Source organism: Bos indicus, chromosome 2, assembly GCF_029378745.1.
Source record: "Bos indicus isolate NIAB-ARS_2022 breed Sahiwal x Tharparkar chromosome 2, NIAB-ARS_B.indTharparkar_mat_pri_1.0, whole genome shotgun sequence".
NCBI lineage: Eukaryota > Metazoa > Chordata > Mammalia > Artiodactyla > Bovidae > Bos > Bos indicus.
The window spans coordinates 52,868,142-52,884,936 of record NC_091761.1 but is presented as its reverse complement, the minus strand read 5'-3'; positions in this window follow the sequence as shown (position 1 = coordinate 52,884,936).

Genomic DNA, 16,795 nt, shown 5'->3' with positions numbered 1-16,795 from the left:
TATGAAACAATGTGATAGATTGGAAAGTTCTAACAAAATGAGGTTTTATCTTTTGTCTTGAATATAGACACAAAGCAAATGTAGGATGTGAGTGGCTTGGAGAAAAGGCACGATATCAGAGCAAAGAATTATGACAAATGACATCGCAACAGACATGTTGCCGTCCCCGAGCTTGAGCCATTTGAGAAGCTATTTTGAATTAATAACGCATGCCATCGTGATTACATTTGCTTAGCAGAAACATTTTAAGAAATAACAGCCTGAAAGAGGAAACTGAAACAATAGTTCTCTATCTTCATATAACATATAATTGCCATTTTTCCTTTAGAAGAGAAAAGGTTCAAAAATCCATAGTAACTAAAGTCTAAGTTCTTATTTTTAGGTGACTAAATATTTGCATATGCAGCAAAATTAATTTAATATTGCCTTCCCTCCAACGTAATATAGTACTGGAAATATAAATTCATGGGGACTAGATCACAGACTGGTAGCTCTCATGGCTAGAACTGAGGTGGAGTGGGGGAAAGGCAAAGAAAAATTCAACCAACTTTTTATACAAACAATACAGTGATGGCTAAAGCGGCAGTGCTTACACAATCTTACCCTGTCATCGTCTGCATGCCCCACCAAAATATCTTGAAAGATATATGAAAATATATGTATATGCATTCAGGCAATATTGCTAAGATGATTAAAAGCAAAAATTCTCTATTTGTTGGAACCCAAGCAAATATCTCACAGATTGTTCATGGTTCAGGTAGCCAGGAACACCTGCAATCACATCTTTAGGCACTTTGGTGTTTGGCAGAAGGCAGGAAGGTATCACTGTAAGGAAGTTCCTCATTCTCTCTTAAACTATGTTTCCACCTTAAATAAATTAAAGCATGCAGCAGCAGTAGGTAAGGTGGTCAATGCAATTAAATTCAAAACCTGAATGTATTGAACTTTCTGCAATTATACATGGGTCATCTCTGGACAATATGTTGGCCATCTGGTAGCATCTGTGCCGTTCCCTCTAATAGAGTTCCTGCTGTGGCTCGAGGCCATGGCAGGCAGTGCTAAGCAGGTCACATGTTGAGTATTTCAGCCATATTTAGGTCACAATTTGGGATGGGAGGAGGCAGGAATTATCCTTTTGTACAAAGGCAATAAAAATGAGTAATCCCTTGTAGGTATCTTGTGTTTTGTTAAATAAATAGGGCTAGATTTTCAGTTTTGTTCCATGCTTCATTCTAAGTTATACCAAAAATAAGACAAAATATCCAACGCTGAAGGCTAAACATTTGTAAGCTTTCCTTTCTCACACACACACAGAATGGGTCTTTTTAAGTGATGGTATAACTGGTTTGGTTTTTTGTTTTTTGTTTGGTTTTTTGTTTTTCAACTAAAAGGAGAGATGGAAGAGGAAATTCAAAATTTAATTAGTCTTAGATAATAGATAGATAAAGAATACCCTAGAATGCTGGGTATATTCTAGATAAGTTTTTTGAGGGAGAGAAGAGATTAAAAAATGTATATACCTCTTTTTCAAATAGTAGGAGTTGCAGATTACACACACACATATTTAACTTTTTCTAGATAGCTATTGAAAGCTTACATCCTGCTATTTGATTCATAAAATGTTGAAACTGATAGACATTATTTCAATGTGTACAAAAATCTCAGCAACTGGGAGAAACGGGATGCATTTTTCCAAAGTAAAATCATTCTAGATATGAGACTATGAAATTAAAAATCATGTTAAATATGACATTTGATATCAGCACAAAGTTTCCACGTGGCATATTTACTGATTTCTCCCCCCAAACAGCTACAACACTCACATTTTAAAAGTGTGAACCTCACATGTATTAGCCAAGTTCATTTGATATAGATTTTAAAATGCAGTATGGACAAGAGTCAAGTCCAGCATAAGCAATTCCAGTTTGACATCAATTAGTGAGTAGCTTTTACTCTTATAGACATATTTATAATGGAAAGGAGTGCATTTAGACTTTAAGGTCCTGCCAACTAATCAATTTGATGAACTAATTGATAATAAATGTTAATTGACAACTAACAGCAGTCAATTAATTGCATTTCAAATGCAGCTCCAGGAAGCTGAGTTGAACATTATTCTACCTCAAGCTACTCAAATAATAGCTCAGCAATGACTTTGCAACAGGCTGTAAAGGTCAAAATGGGCTAGGCTTTTCCTTATTAGGAGACCGGGGATCCCAGACCATAGGTTTACAAAAACAGCAGCAGTCCTGCCCAAATCTCCCCTCTCCACCCTGGTACTGAGTCTTTTTCTCTGAGACAGTTTGCTGGCTTCATGAAAGTCCCCTGCGGCATTCCCTCTGGGTTGCAATGTGGAAAGCCAGTAGTCAACTCCAAAGAAGTGGTTGATTGTGTCAGTTATATAATCTGTCTCTTTGACAGAGCCACTTAAAGCTAAACTTAGGAGAATGGTTCTGTTTAGTTATGTGTCTTTGTAACAGGAAAAGATACATTCCTTTTTCTGGGTTCCTACAATTAAAGACAGTCAGAGAACAAGTGAGATGGCCAACTAGTGAATCTGGTAAAATTCAGTCCTAAAAAAAGTCTGTAAAATTGAAATGTTCTTCATTTTAGTTTCTTGATACATGCTAAAAAGCCCACAGGGTAAATTGAAAGCGATGCCTATGTTCTCAAAATGAAACTCATTTGTGTGTGTAATAAAGGTCTCACTGACCTTTGGCACTCCAAGGCTTTTGTACTTTCTCTTCTCTTTACCCAGAATGTTCTTTCCCATACGGTCTAGTGGGTCACACCTTTACTTCATTCAGACCTCTGTTCTCCTGTCACGTCGTCACCAAGGTCCACCCTGAACATTCTACCCCAACCTGCGCACACTCCTTTGCTCACTTTCTGTTCTCTTAATTTGCTCTATTTTCCTTCACAGTTCCTACCTCTCCCTGACATTATATATGCTCTTGTTTATTTATCACTGGTCTCCTTCCCTTAAATGTAAACTCCACGGGGGGAAACTTGGAACGACTCATCGTGTGTCCTTGGTGCCAAAATGGTGCTCAGAGTGAGTCTTCAGTAATACTTATTGAATAAGAGAAACCACTCTGGAAATTTTCCCTCCAAGTACATTACCGTGGTTGCATTACCTCTGACTCAAGACAAGCAACCTAAGAAGGGCAATAAGGTGAAATGGAAACGAAACCTGGCTAAAAAAGAAGAGAACCAGCTCCATTTTGGGCTGTACTAGTCATGTCGCCCTGGGAAAATCACCCCACCGTACCGGAACCCAGTTTCCTCACTACAAAATGAGGGGCATTGACAAGATGATTTTTAAAAATTCCTTCTCACTCTAAGATTTCTCTGATTTTGTTATTTAATTTGTCTTATTTGAAAGAAAACAATTCTCCATTGTTCTTTTCTGGCTATGTTCTCTGTTGGGGAAAAATAATAATACAATAGGATCATGTGTGTTTCATAAAAATTGTTACCTCAGAAGGTTTATGGAGTTAGAAAATGTCACTATAAAGTTAAATAAATGGTAGCCAAGGGAGAAATGAGCAGGGAAGACAGGGAGAGGCTAGAGATTTTAAATGAAATTTCAAGTGAGACATGAGATTTGAAGAGACAGCTGGAGCAAAGATGGGCCTGTGACAGGAATGAGGAAAATGTGAGGTCAAAGGACTGATGGGAGGAAAAATAAAGCTAAGAGAGACAAAAATTGAGGAACTTTTAAAAAGTTTTGGACTTTGAACAATACAATGTAATGGAGTGTTTTAATTTAAAGAAAAGGGAAACAACTGTAGATCTGACAGAGTTGGGGCAACAGTTCCCTGAGGACGTGTGGGGGTGAACTATGATGGTGACATGAGTGGTGTGTGAAAACTCCACACTTTCACACAACCGTGAGCCCTTCAGGCACATCCAAGAATAAATAAATATATCCATAGGTGGAATTAAGGCTTCTGGCTATGATGACATGGATTTTTACATCCTTGTTGCTCTTTCTTGGATCATATCTAAGCGAAACCCATAAACTCCTAGTATGCTGACCAGAAAAGTTCACATTTTCCCCCCAAAAGGCTAATCAAAGTCTTCAAACTTACTTTGTTTAGAAGGCAGTTGGTTGATTTAGGTTCTTTCCTAGTTGCTTTTTTTTTTAATCAGTTGTCATCTACCTGCTTTGGTCTATTGTTTTGTTTTTAAGAAAAAAAAATTATGAGAGAAGCTGGTGTAGTGACTTAAAGTCACTCTTTCATCTTCCTTTTGAATTTGAAATGATACGCAGATACCCTGGGGTAAGGTGGGAAATCCTATTCCACACAGGATAGAGTCATAAACTCTTACGGAATGCCATTGTCACGGGCGAATTCAGATATTATTTCAATAAACTCCTTTGAGCAACATAATCTATGAGTTTATTAAAAGACCCTCAGGTTTATCTTGTGGACTATAAATAATCTATATGCTCTTTCAAACAAAAAATTCAAATGGAAGAACAAAGGCATTAAGCTTTCCCCTCAAGTTACATTAGGAGTGGATCTGTTTGCTGCCAACGCAGCCTCCTGATACGTTACAGGGGCTGGAACAGTTCCTAATGTAGCTCGATGAGAACAACAACTGCATCTGGATTTCCCACAGCCTCAGAATAAGTGGTGGGTGAACCAGGGTTCAGAAGCATACAAATAGGCTGAGGCTATTTCTTTCCACCTTGTCAAAGGGAACCAGTGAATTTCACTGGCTTTGTGTCCCTCCGCAGAATTCTTCCTTACCCTCTCCAATTCCCCTTGCTACTCGACATCTTGGGGTTTCTTCCATCGAGACTATGGCTCCACCTCCCCCTGTACCCTCTCTTTTGCTGCCTCCTTCCTGCTCTCATTCCTTGTGTCTTCCCTCTGTTTTGTCACTCACACAGACCTTTAAATTCTAGCAAATGGAACAATGACAAATAGAACCTGTTCATCTCCTTTTCCACTAAAATGAAATATTTTTAAATCCTCATGGGGCCTATTTTATGTATTTCAACCATACATAACTTGGTTCCCCAAACTCTGAGCTCTCATGCCAAAGCTAGTCCAGATTCAGAGAGGATGCTACCTTGAAAATGTTCTCTGAATGGGATCAGTTTTTTGAAAACAGAAATCTGACATCTTTGTCTTTGCAATTCACACTTAGCTTAGACCATGTATTACCTTAACACAGAGGCAGATGAATGAATAAACTGAGTGGGTGTTGGGTATAATTTGAGTGTAAGGAAAGAATTTAAAACATTAATTTGGAGTATCAGAATATAAAACAATTAAGAAAAACTAAAAAATGCATCCAAAAAGTAAATCATAAACAATGAAGACAATACATGTATCTATAAGGCAAGAAGTTTTTGAGGGAGAAGGGTAACATATGACAATTGAGTCAAATCAACTCTATTCAAAGAAGAGGATGATATAGCAGAGAAGGTAAGGGTCAAAGCAGATATCCAGACATTAAATTAAAGGGCATGGAGAATTCAAGCAGAGGGGTATTATAAATATTGACTTTGAAAATAATCTAATTGCAAAACAAAAGAAAGATTTACATCTACTTTTCCCCAAAGTAGTTTGTTTCCCAAAGTAGTTTTCTAATTAGGACCCCATGCAGTTAGTGCTAATACACTTTAATTCATTATTAGTCAATGGGCCTAGTTTTAAAATAACTCTTTCCAAAACACTGCAAATCAACTATGCTTCAATAAAAAGAACTTATTCTCAAAAAGTAAAATAAAATAACTTCCCAATAGCATTAGAATAGAATTCTTGGGACAGAATAAAATATTCTAAAGACGAAAGCTAACAAAGTCTTTATATTTGGCAAAACTAATACAATTATGTAAAGTTTAAAAATAAAATAAAAAAAAATCAAAGAATTAAATGTTGATGAATAAAAATTCACCAAAATTGATAGATATCTATATTGACATGTATTAGGCTCCATTGTCTTCTAGCTTTAGGTACTTTGCTATTATTACTTATCCCAAATACGTTTATAGAAGCTCTTGTTCCCATTGTCAACCTAGTATTTTCCCACATTATTTGATTTAATTAATACAATGCTCTGTTGTTGTTGTTTAGTTGCTAAGTCGTATCTGATTCTTTGCGACCCCATGAACTGTAGCCTGCCATGGGATTTCCCTGGCAAGAATACTGGAGTGGGCTGACATTTCCTTCTCCAGGATATCTTCACAACACAGGCACTGAACCCATGTCTCGTGCATTGCAGGCTGATTCTTTACCATCTAAGCCACCAGAGAAGCCTCCACAATGCTCTATCTTGCATCAACATTTCTTAGAAACCTATCAACAGATCAATACTTGTTGGAGAAAATCTAATATCAATATATTTTTAAGGTATTATTTAATTACCAGAACAATTTTTAGATGAGATTGATCTAGACCCACCAAATGATGAAAAAAGGAGCCACTTCAAAATAATCCTTAAAAAAGTGCTTGCATAGTCTCAAAATATTACCTGTTACAAATAGGTAATATTATTTGTATTACATATTAATCAAAATATTACCTATTACCTAGGGAAAAAATAGTTTACAATGGAGAAAATCTTCCAACAAACCCCCATTGCAGGACATTCTACAAAATACCTGCCCAACACTCCTTAAAAGTGTCAAAATCATCAAAAACAAGGAAAAGTCTAAGAAACTGTAAGAGCCAAGTGAAGCCTCAGGAAATATGACAACTAAATATACTGTGCTATCCTGGATGGGTTCCAGAGAAACAGGACATTAGGAAAAACAACAGAGGAAATATGAATAAACTACAGTATGGTCTTTACTTAACAATAACATATATATTGTTTCATTAATTAAAACAAATATGCCATATTACTCCAAAAGGTTAATAAGAGGGGAAACTGTATCTGACATATATGGGAACTTTCTGTGTTATCTTTGTGGTTTTTATATAAATCTTAAACTATCCTTTAAAAAAATTTACTCTAAAAGTTTAATGTAAATGAAATTTTTTAAATAATCAATTTTTATAGAAATGTTTTTTAAAACTCATAACAAACTGCTTTCTTTTTTCATTTATTTTTATTTGGAGGGAAATTTCTTTACAACGTTGCATTGGTTTCTGCCATATATCAACATGAATCAGGCACATAGGTATATGTGTGTCCCCTCCCTCTTGAACCTCCTTCCCACATCCTACCCCATCCTACCCCTTAGGTTATCACAGAACACCATAACTGAGCTCCCTGCATCATACAGTAAATTTCCATCGACTATCTAATTTTACATATGGTAATGTATATGCTTTCTTAAACAGCAATTGCAAACATAATTGGATCTTTTCTTTAAAACTGGAGTACCTTATGGACATGAGTTTGTATCCTTTGTGGTAAGACAATTACTATTTCTTCCTCTCTGACAGTCTGAAACCAGTGTGCATTGCTACTGCATGTGCCTACTTTAGCAAAGTCTCCCTGTTAATATAGATTCAGAATGGCGCCTGGAACTTAGAAAGTTTACAGTAACATTAATATTGCATGAAGATAACTGTCACTCACTTACTGTAACCAGATCATAAGCTTTGGATTGTTCCTAGTGATAATGATGAATGAGTTGTAACCCATTCATATTTGTTCACCTGGTTGCTATTGTGACTAACCAAATATGGACATTAGTAAGTGGCCCATCAAGATTCCTTGCAAATAGAAGAGTGACATGAAATGATCCAGGAGGGAATTACACCTCTGTTTTAGGTCCCATTGGCTCCATCAAACAAGCATGGGGCTCATACGTATCCCTCCCCCACACCACCACATACACACACCTTCTTCTCTCTCTCTAAACTCTGACCTCCCCCCATCTCCCAGTTCAAAAATAGACCAAGGATACCACAGAAAACAGACTTCAGTATGCAAAGCACCCAAGTGAACTGTCATGTTCTTTAGGAAGGTGGCTTTCTAAAGCATCTTTCTAGCTTTCAAATGCTTCATGACCAGAAACCCTTGAGTAGATAGCATGGAGGAAACCATGGGAGACTTGTTCTGGTCACTTTCAGGCAACGCTGTATTGGAAACTTCCTTACCAGGCACTTGCAGCAACCGCTGCCTGGCTCCACTCCTGCCAATCAAAAATGAGGCAGGCATCCCCTTTTGGCAAGTGGCCAGAGGAGGGTGCTCTGCTGTTAGGCGAAGATCCTCCAGGAAGAGAGGGGAACCAGCAAACAGGGATCTTCCATCTCCCTTCAAACCTGCAAGTGGAGCCCTTGTGGTGTTTCTCCTTTTTGTCTCATCCTGTCACTCTCTAGTCTTTGAACAATAGAGGCAGCAATGGTCTTGTCTAAATGATTTCACAGGCTATTATTCAGACACTCAACTTTTAACATTTCAATTTTGTCATTCTGTTTCCACACAAAAGGTGCACTTCTACAGTATAATGTTCTCAGAATTATGTCAATGAGCAGTAATGGCTTTTAACATTAAGTTGATCATTAACAACTACATTATCTGAGGCATAATCAGTGCTTCATCCTTTTGTGTGATTATGACACTACAGAATCTGAAACTAATAGGAAAATGCACTCATAACAACATATAAAAATATTTATACAGTAATAAAAGGTTAGTGAAAAGCAAACGGTCTGAAACAGTATAATGAATAAAAAATACCAACATATTTTATTTACAAAGGTGAGTTTCTAAAGGAGAAAAATAAAGTAAGCAGTATCACAACAGTAGCAGTTCTTTGTTCATAAAGGTTTTTAATACTGCGTTTAAACATTCTGTGTAGGGGTCATTTCAAAGGAGCTTTACAAGGGGGGCATAATCCAGAAAGTCTGTATTTTTTAAACAGTTGAATAAGACGAAAAGAAGATTCTATGTTTTAAGAATTACTTTCCTAAATTTTCAAGCTATTTGTGCTTTCACAATTTTTTAAGCTATTTGGCAAAGAAGGTTGAACTGATGATACTGAGTATTTTTTTTTAAACTTATTTTACTCTTCCTTCTCCCATCTCTTGCATGAGAAATCACTCAGGGAAGAATTGTGTGTATTTGCCTACATTTCAATGTTTGCAGCCATACAGCATTCAAGACACAGGAGAATAATTACAGTAGCAACACCAAGTTCTGAAGTCTGGAGAGAAGCCCAAGTCTAAATGGACCATGTTTTACATATGATTTTGGATTTTGATTAGAACCTGTTAATTGTAATAGATTCATCATCAAAGAATCAAGCCAATGTCCATGTAATCATGAAAAGTAACATGCTATTCTTAACACTTGATGAAGAAGTCACATTTCCAGAAATCTATCCTTTAGGAAATTCCTGAATCCAGAAATAACTTAGCACATAAAGAAGTTTATCACAATGTTATTTATAACAATGAATATCAAACCAACCTGACTATCCAAAAAGAGGGATGTTTAAGAAACCAATGACTGTATTTTCATTTGGACACATGATGACAGATGGCTTAGCCATTTCTTGTGATGATTACCAAAAAGTTAATAAATAAAATACTTATCAGTTCAGTTCAGTCGCTCAGTCGTGTCCGACTCTTCGCGACCCCATGAATCACAGCATGCCAGGCCTCCCTGTCCATCACCAACTCCCGGAGTTCACTCAGATTCACGTCCATCGAGTCAGTGATGCCACCTAGCCATCTCATCCTCTGTCGTCCCCTTCTCCTCCTGCCCCCAGTCCCTCCCAGCATCAGAGTCTTTTCCAATGAGTTAACTCTTCGCATGAGGTGGCCAAAGTACTGGAGTTTCAGCTTCAGCATCATTCCTTCCAAAGAAATCCCAGGGCTGATCCCCTTCAGAATGGACTGGTTGGATCTCCTTGCAGTCCAAGGGACTCTCAAGAGTCTTCTCCAACACCACAGTTCAAAAGCATCAATTCTTCGGGGCTCAGCCTTCTTCACAGTCCAACTCACACATCCATACGTGACCACAGGAAAAACCATAGCCTTGACTAGACGAACCTTTGTTGACAAAGTAATGTCTCTGCTTTTGAATACGCTACCTAGATTGGTCATAACTTTCCTTCCAAGGAGTAAGCGTCTTTTAATTTCATGGCTGCAGCCACCATCTGCCGTGATTTTGGAGCCCCCAAAAATAAAGTCTGACACTGTTTCCACTGTTTCCCCATCTATTTCCCATGAAGTGATGGGACCGGATGCCATGATCTTCATTTTCTGAATGTTGAGTTTTAAGCCAACTTTTTCACTCTCCACTTTCACTTTCATCAAGAGGCTTTTGAGTTCCTCTTCACTTTCTGCCATAAGGGTGGTGTCATCTGCATATCTGAGGTGATTGATATTTCTCCTGGAAATCTTGATTCCAGCTTGTGTTTCTTCCAGTCCAGCGTTTCTTATGATGTGCTCTGCATATAAGTTAAATAAGCAGGGTGACAATATACAGCCTTGACGTACTCCTTTTCCTATTTGGAACCAGTCTGTTGTTCCATGTCCAGTTCTAATTGTTGCTTCCTGACCTGCATAGACGTTTCTCAAGAGGCAGGTCAGGTGGTCTGGCATTCCCATCTCTTGAAGAATTTTCCACAGTTTATTGTGATCCACATAGTCAAAGGCTTTGGCATAGTCAATAAAGCAGAAATTGATGTTTTTCTGGAACTCTCTTGCCTTTTCCATGATCCAGCGGATGTTGGCAATTTGATCTTTGGTAAATCTGCCTTTTCTAAAACCAGCTTGAACATCAGGAAGTTCACGGTTCACATATTGCTGAAGCCTGGCTTGGAGAATTTTGAGCATTACTTTACTAGCCTGTGAGATGAGTGCAATTGTGCAGTAGTTTCAGCATTCTTTGGCATTGCCTTTCTTTGGGATTGGAATGAAAACTGAGCTTTTCCAGTCCTGTGGCCACTGCTGAGTTTTCCAAATTTGCTGGCATATTGAGTGCAGCACTTTGACAGCATCATCTTTCAGGATTTGAAATAGCTCAACTGGAATTCCATCACCTCCACTAGCTTTGTTTGTAGTGATGCTTTCTAAGGCCCACTTGACTTCATATTCCAGGATGTCTGGCTCTAGGTCAGTGATCACACTATCGTGATTATCTGGGTCATGAAGATCTTTTTTGTACAGTTCTTCTGTGTATTCTTGCCACCTCTTCTTAATATCTTCTGCTTCTGTTAGGTCCATACCATTTCTGTCCTTTATCGAGACCATCTTTGCATGAAATGTCCCCTTGGTATCTCTAATTTTCTTGAAGAGATCTCTAGTCTTTCCCATTCTGTTGCTTTCCTCTATTTCTTTGCATTGATCACCTAGGAAGGCTTTCTTATCTCTTCTTGCTATTCTTTGGAACTCTGCATTCAGATGCTTATATCTTTCCTTTTCTCCTTTGCTTTTTGCTTCTCTTCTTTTCACAGCTATTTGTAAGACCTCTCCAGACAGCCATTTTGCTTTTTTGCATTTCTTTTCCATGGGGATGGTCTTAATTTAATTAAAAAGAAAAATACACAATTGCACTGTGTGTATGTATTGAAAGCACTATGCACAGAAAAAAAGGTGGAGATGAGCTGGGAGAAGAAAATATACCAAGTAAATAGTGTAGTTTTCTTGGCAGTGGTTTCTTTCCTCCTCCTCCTCCTCCCCACTTCTTTCTTCTCTGTAGTTTTCTGTATTTTCACATTTTCTTCAAATAAAATACATTATTTTTCCCATTTAAAACAGGATGCATATTTAACTCTGTTGTTTCCTTGTCCTTATTGGAAGATATTGAACAAGAACAATGTGTTACAGCCATGATTTTTATTCTTCCAACACTGAAAGATAGTCCTTAGACTTGAAAGTACAGAAATTTCGTGTGGAATACAATGTGTCATTTTTGTGGCTTCCTCCTGCCCCCAAGTCTTCCTTTCTCTGACTGACTTCATCCACAATGCTAAACCACTATCCTTTCCATGTGGACTTCCCTGTGTCCAGAGAGATTTGCTTCAGCTCATTTCAGTTCACACTGAACTGCTTTTCAGAGCTTGTCTGCAACATTAATGTAAGAGGTTCACTTAGAGAATGGAAGCAACATATTTTAAGGGGGTGTGGAAGGCTTTTGTCGCTTCATCATGGGAACCACGGAAACATTGTAAGAGAATGTATGTACCTGATGTGGGGAGGGAATTTGACATGACAATTTGAGGTGCCAGAAGGCATATGGGGAAGAAGGGATTGTCAACACACTCACTGCTATAATCAAAGAACCCTACTTGCTGGCCTTTGGATGAATCTTATTCTGTCTGTCCACCTTTCCAAACACCTCATGTATTATTTCTCCTCCTAGAATGCTCTCTCTTATCCTATCTATTCTTACTCAAGTCCTGCCTCTATCTTTCTTTCAAACTTAGCCCCTTTAAAAATAACACATATGAGCTTTATATAGAGAGATATTTATCTCTTACTTATAATACTATGCTTGATCACAAATCACTCTTCTAAAATGTTCCAACTAAAAACCACCGTGTGTGTTGGTCGCTCAGTCGTGTCCGCCTCTTTGTGACCCCGTGGGCTGCAGCGCACCAGGCTTCTCTGTCCGTGGAATTCTCCGGGTAAGCATACTGGAGCGGGTTGCCATTTTCTTTTCCCCAAAACCACTTCAACTTTGTAATTTTTCTTACTTTTTTCCATTTCACAATAATATTTTGAAAAAATACTGATGTATAGAAACATTACACAAAAATTATATTAATAAAATATGGTGCAGGTTCATTCTCTTGGATGTCTTCTCCAAAATTTCAAAGATATAGGAAAATGTTGGGAACAAAGGCATAATGATTTTAGTTATGATTACTTCTGAAGTTATAAGAGTTTGTTTTATGGATGCCTATTTAACTCTGCTTCTCTTTTCTGATTTTCAATCAGTATTTCCTTAAAATACTTAGAAAAAACGCTTAGGTTTATCTTTGATATGTAGAAAGAATAAATAAACTGAGCAGATACAAGACCAAATCAACCCAGAATCCATGGGTAGCCAGCCTAGCAGAATGTAAGTCACTGAGCAGCAACCAGCAGTTTCTTTGAAGAGCAAATCAGTTTTTCTGCAGTTCAGTTTAATTACTTTCAATGTTAGAAGGAAAGGACATGTGCACAAACAGGAAGTCTTTGACATAACCTTTATAGTCTTCAAGAAGATTTTAATTTCTGACTTTTACTGTACTAGTCAGGGTTGCCAACAATCCTGTCATGCTAACCAAAAGGTGTTCATCTGCATTCTCCTTAGCGTTTTTTTTTTTGTGTGTGAAGACCATGCTTCTTCTGCACTTGGAATCCCACTTCCACCATATTATGCTTCCTGTCACTCAGTACGTGAGTCCTACCTCCATTCCAAACAGCTATGACACGGGAAGGCTCTTCAATAACTGTAATATCAAGTCCTTCTTTCTTTTACCTTTTTTAAAAAAGATTTTTGATGTAAATGAGGACCATTTTTAAAGTTTTATTGAATCTGTTACAATATTGCCTCTGTTCCATATTTTGGTCTTTTTGCCAGGAGACATTGAGAACTTAGCTCTCCAACCGAGATCAAACCTGCACCCCCTGCATTGGAAGGTGAAGTTTAACCACTGGATCACCAGGGAAGTCCCCCTTCTTTCTTTTACAGTGATGTTGTCTGAGGCATGTGCGCTCAGTTGCTTCAGTCGTGTCCAGCACTTTGAGACCCTATCGACTGTAGCCTTCCAGGTTCCTCTGTCCATGGGATTCTCCAGGCAAGTATACTGGAATGGGTTTCCATGCCCTCCTCCAGGGGATCAGGGATCCCCAACCCAGGGATTGAACCTGCATCTCTTGTGTCTCCTGCATTGCAGGCAGGTTCTTTACCCACTGAGCCACCTGGGAAGCCCCTTTTATGATGATACTGAACTGTAAGTTCAGTACTATAATCCATGAGATTCACTAGTGAAACAAACATAAACAGAGCCCTCAGGTTATCTCTGCAAGTAGCTTCTGTCCTGTTTATCTACCATTGCATAACATATTACCCCCAAATTTAGCAGCTTCGAACAATAATCGATATTTATTATATTACAAAGTTCTTGAGGGTCAAAATTTAGGAGCGGCTTACATGAATGATTCAAGCTTAAGATCTCTCATGTTTCAGTCTAAATAATGACTTGGTTTGCAATTATCTGAAGCTTTGACTTGAGCTGGATGATCTACTTCCAAGGTGGCTCACTACATAGCTGGCAAGTTGGTTCTGGCTGTTAATAAGGGGCTTCAGTTCCTTTCCATGTGGGCTTCACCAGAAGGCTGTTCAACATGGGGGCTAGCTTTTCCCAAAGAACTGGTCTAAGCCGCAGTCACTTATATGACCCAGCCTGGGAAATCACAGACCATCATTTCCACAGTATCATATTGATTACACAAGATCAGCCCTATCCAATGTGAAGGGCATAATAACAAAAAGCAAAGATTACTGGGAGTCAACTTGGTCATCCTGTTATTGCTCAAGACACCTTCTATCGAGATATGGAATTGTTCTTTGATCAGTTTGTATCTAAAGTGGCCTGTGACTGTTTTGAACAACTGAATACAATGGAAGTGATGCTATGTATATGCGCGTGTGCTCAGTCATGCCTGACTCTTTGTGATCCCAGAGACAATAGCCCACCAGACTCCTGTGTCCATGGAATTGTCCAGGCAAGAATACTGGTGTGGGTTGCCATTTCTTCCTCCAGACGATCTTCCCAACCCAAGGATTGTACCTGTGTCTCCTGAGTCTCCTGCGTCTCCTGCACTGGCAGGTGGATTCTTTTCCACTGGGCCACCTGGGAAGCCCAAGTGATGCTAAGCCAGTTCCAAATTAAGAGTCTTTTAAGGACATTGGAAGTTTTTCTTTTTCTTGCCGTTTGGAGCCCTGAGCCATTCTCTAAGAAGTTCAGACTATAGCTTCACTGGTGGCTCAGCGGTAAAGATCCCTTACCTGAGTTCAATCCCTGATCCAGGAAGATCCCATATGCCAAGAGAAGCGACTCAGCCCAGTACACAACAACTACTGAGCCTGTGCTCTAGAGCGCGGGGAGCTGTAGCTACTGAACGCACACACTGCTACTACTGAAACCCGTGGCCCCAGGGCCTGTCCTCTGCAACAAGAGAAACCCACACACTGCAACCGGAGACTAGCCCCTGCTCACCACAACTAGAGAAAAGCCTGAGCAGCAACAGAGGCCCAGCACAGCCCAAAATGAAATAAGTAGATAAAATTAAAAAAAAAAAAAAAAGAATTTTAGGCTGCCCTGCTGAAAAAATAGCTACATCCTGGTATGTTAAGGTATTGGACATGTGTGCAAAGAAGGCCATCTTGGTTAATTATTCAGATGACTCCAGAACCTATTACTGAAGGACTGCAACTTTATAAGAAATTTCAAGTTAATATCACTAGCTGAGTCTGCCAATTCATAGAACTATGAGACTATGAAATGATTTGCTATCCAATGACAGAAAATCAGGACAAAAGTTATGCAACTTTCTATTATTCATTCTTGGTACTTTATGTATACCTTTGGATTACAACAAAAGTTCCATGATGGCAGGGAACGGTACCTGGATTACTATGATGGCATCTTAACTGGTTTTTCACAATATTCTTGCCTCCAACCAACTATTCTCCAAATAGTAGTCAAAGTGACTATGAACATAACTTGTATCAAAGTCTTTCCCCATCCTCAGATGATTCTATGCTTCAATTTTGTATATGACTGCAGTCTATATAACAATACAACTCTTTCATAACATGTACAGCACTGTATTTTTAATCATAATTTGCATAATCATTTTTTTTACTGTTGTTCTCCCTAACTAGATATTAATCTCTAATAGGCAAGGTGCCTTATCCATTGGTCTAACCTCTGTGTCAAGCACAATGCTTAGTACATAGTGGCCATTCAATAAATATTTGTTAAATGAATAACTTTTTAAAAATGGCTTTTATAGTTCACTTGATTTTGTATTTAGCAACTAACTCCCTAAGTTGCCTTTGGGAGTAACTAACTTGCCTCTTTGGGCTATTTCCAGTTGCAATAAATATATAAAACCAATTAATGTTTCAGCTAATTTTTCACAGGCTTCCAGACATAGGTCAAGAAAAGAGTTACATGAAATGTGACATATGTTCCAGTCTTAAACTAAGGATTCTGTTAAGATAAGCAGAGTTGCGGCCACTCTTTATTGAGAATAGCTATTCAGATTGTATCTAATTCATCAAAGCAAAATAAATGATAATCCTTCCACTTCCTTTTGCCAGTTCTCATTTTTATTTTCTACAGAATTTTTTTAATGATTTCCTACATTTTCTATTGCATATTTATATGTATTAACTTATTTAGACTAAGAATAAAAGATTCTCCAACTCCTTCCTTTGGCGACCTTGGAAAGCATAAAGCCTTGGTTAATATAATCAGACCAATCCTAGAAAATTAAAATCACCACCCAAAATGCTTCTGCATTAATAAAAAATGGAGCCAGACAGACTGTTAGGTAAAGCATATGTTAACAAAGCACAGAAGTGGTTAAACACAAGGACATTTCCCTATATAGGAGACCAAAGGCCCAAATATTCAATAACAAAAATTTTAGCCATATGTGCACTTATGTAAAACAGATTATTAACTGTTATCCTCTGTAAATATAAGAAATGAATTACAATAAATCTGAATAATTTTAAATTATTTTCTTTCTGAAATCACAGCCATTAAGCAGTGGTGATCATTCAGTGGAAATATTCATCAAGATACATGTATGACAGAAATACCAAGTTCATTTTGGGATGTCAAATGGAGGCAGATTCTACAAAT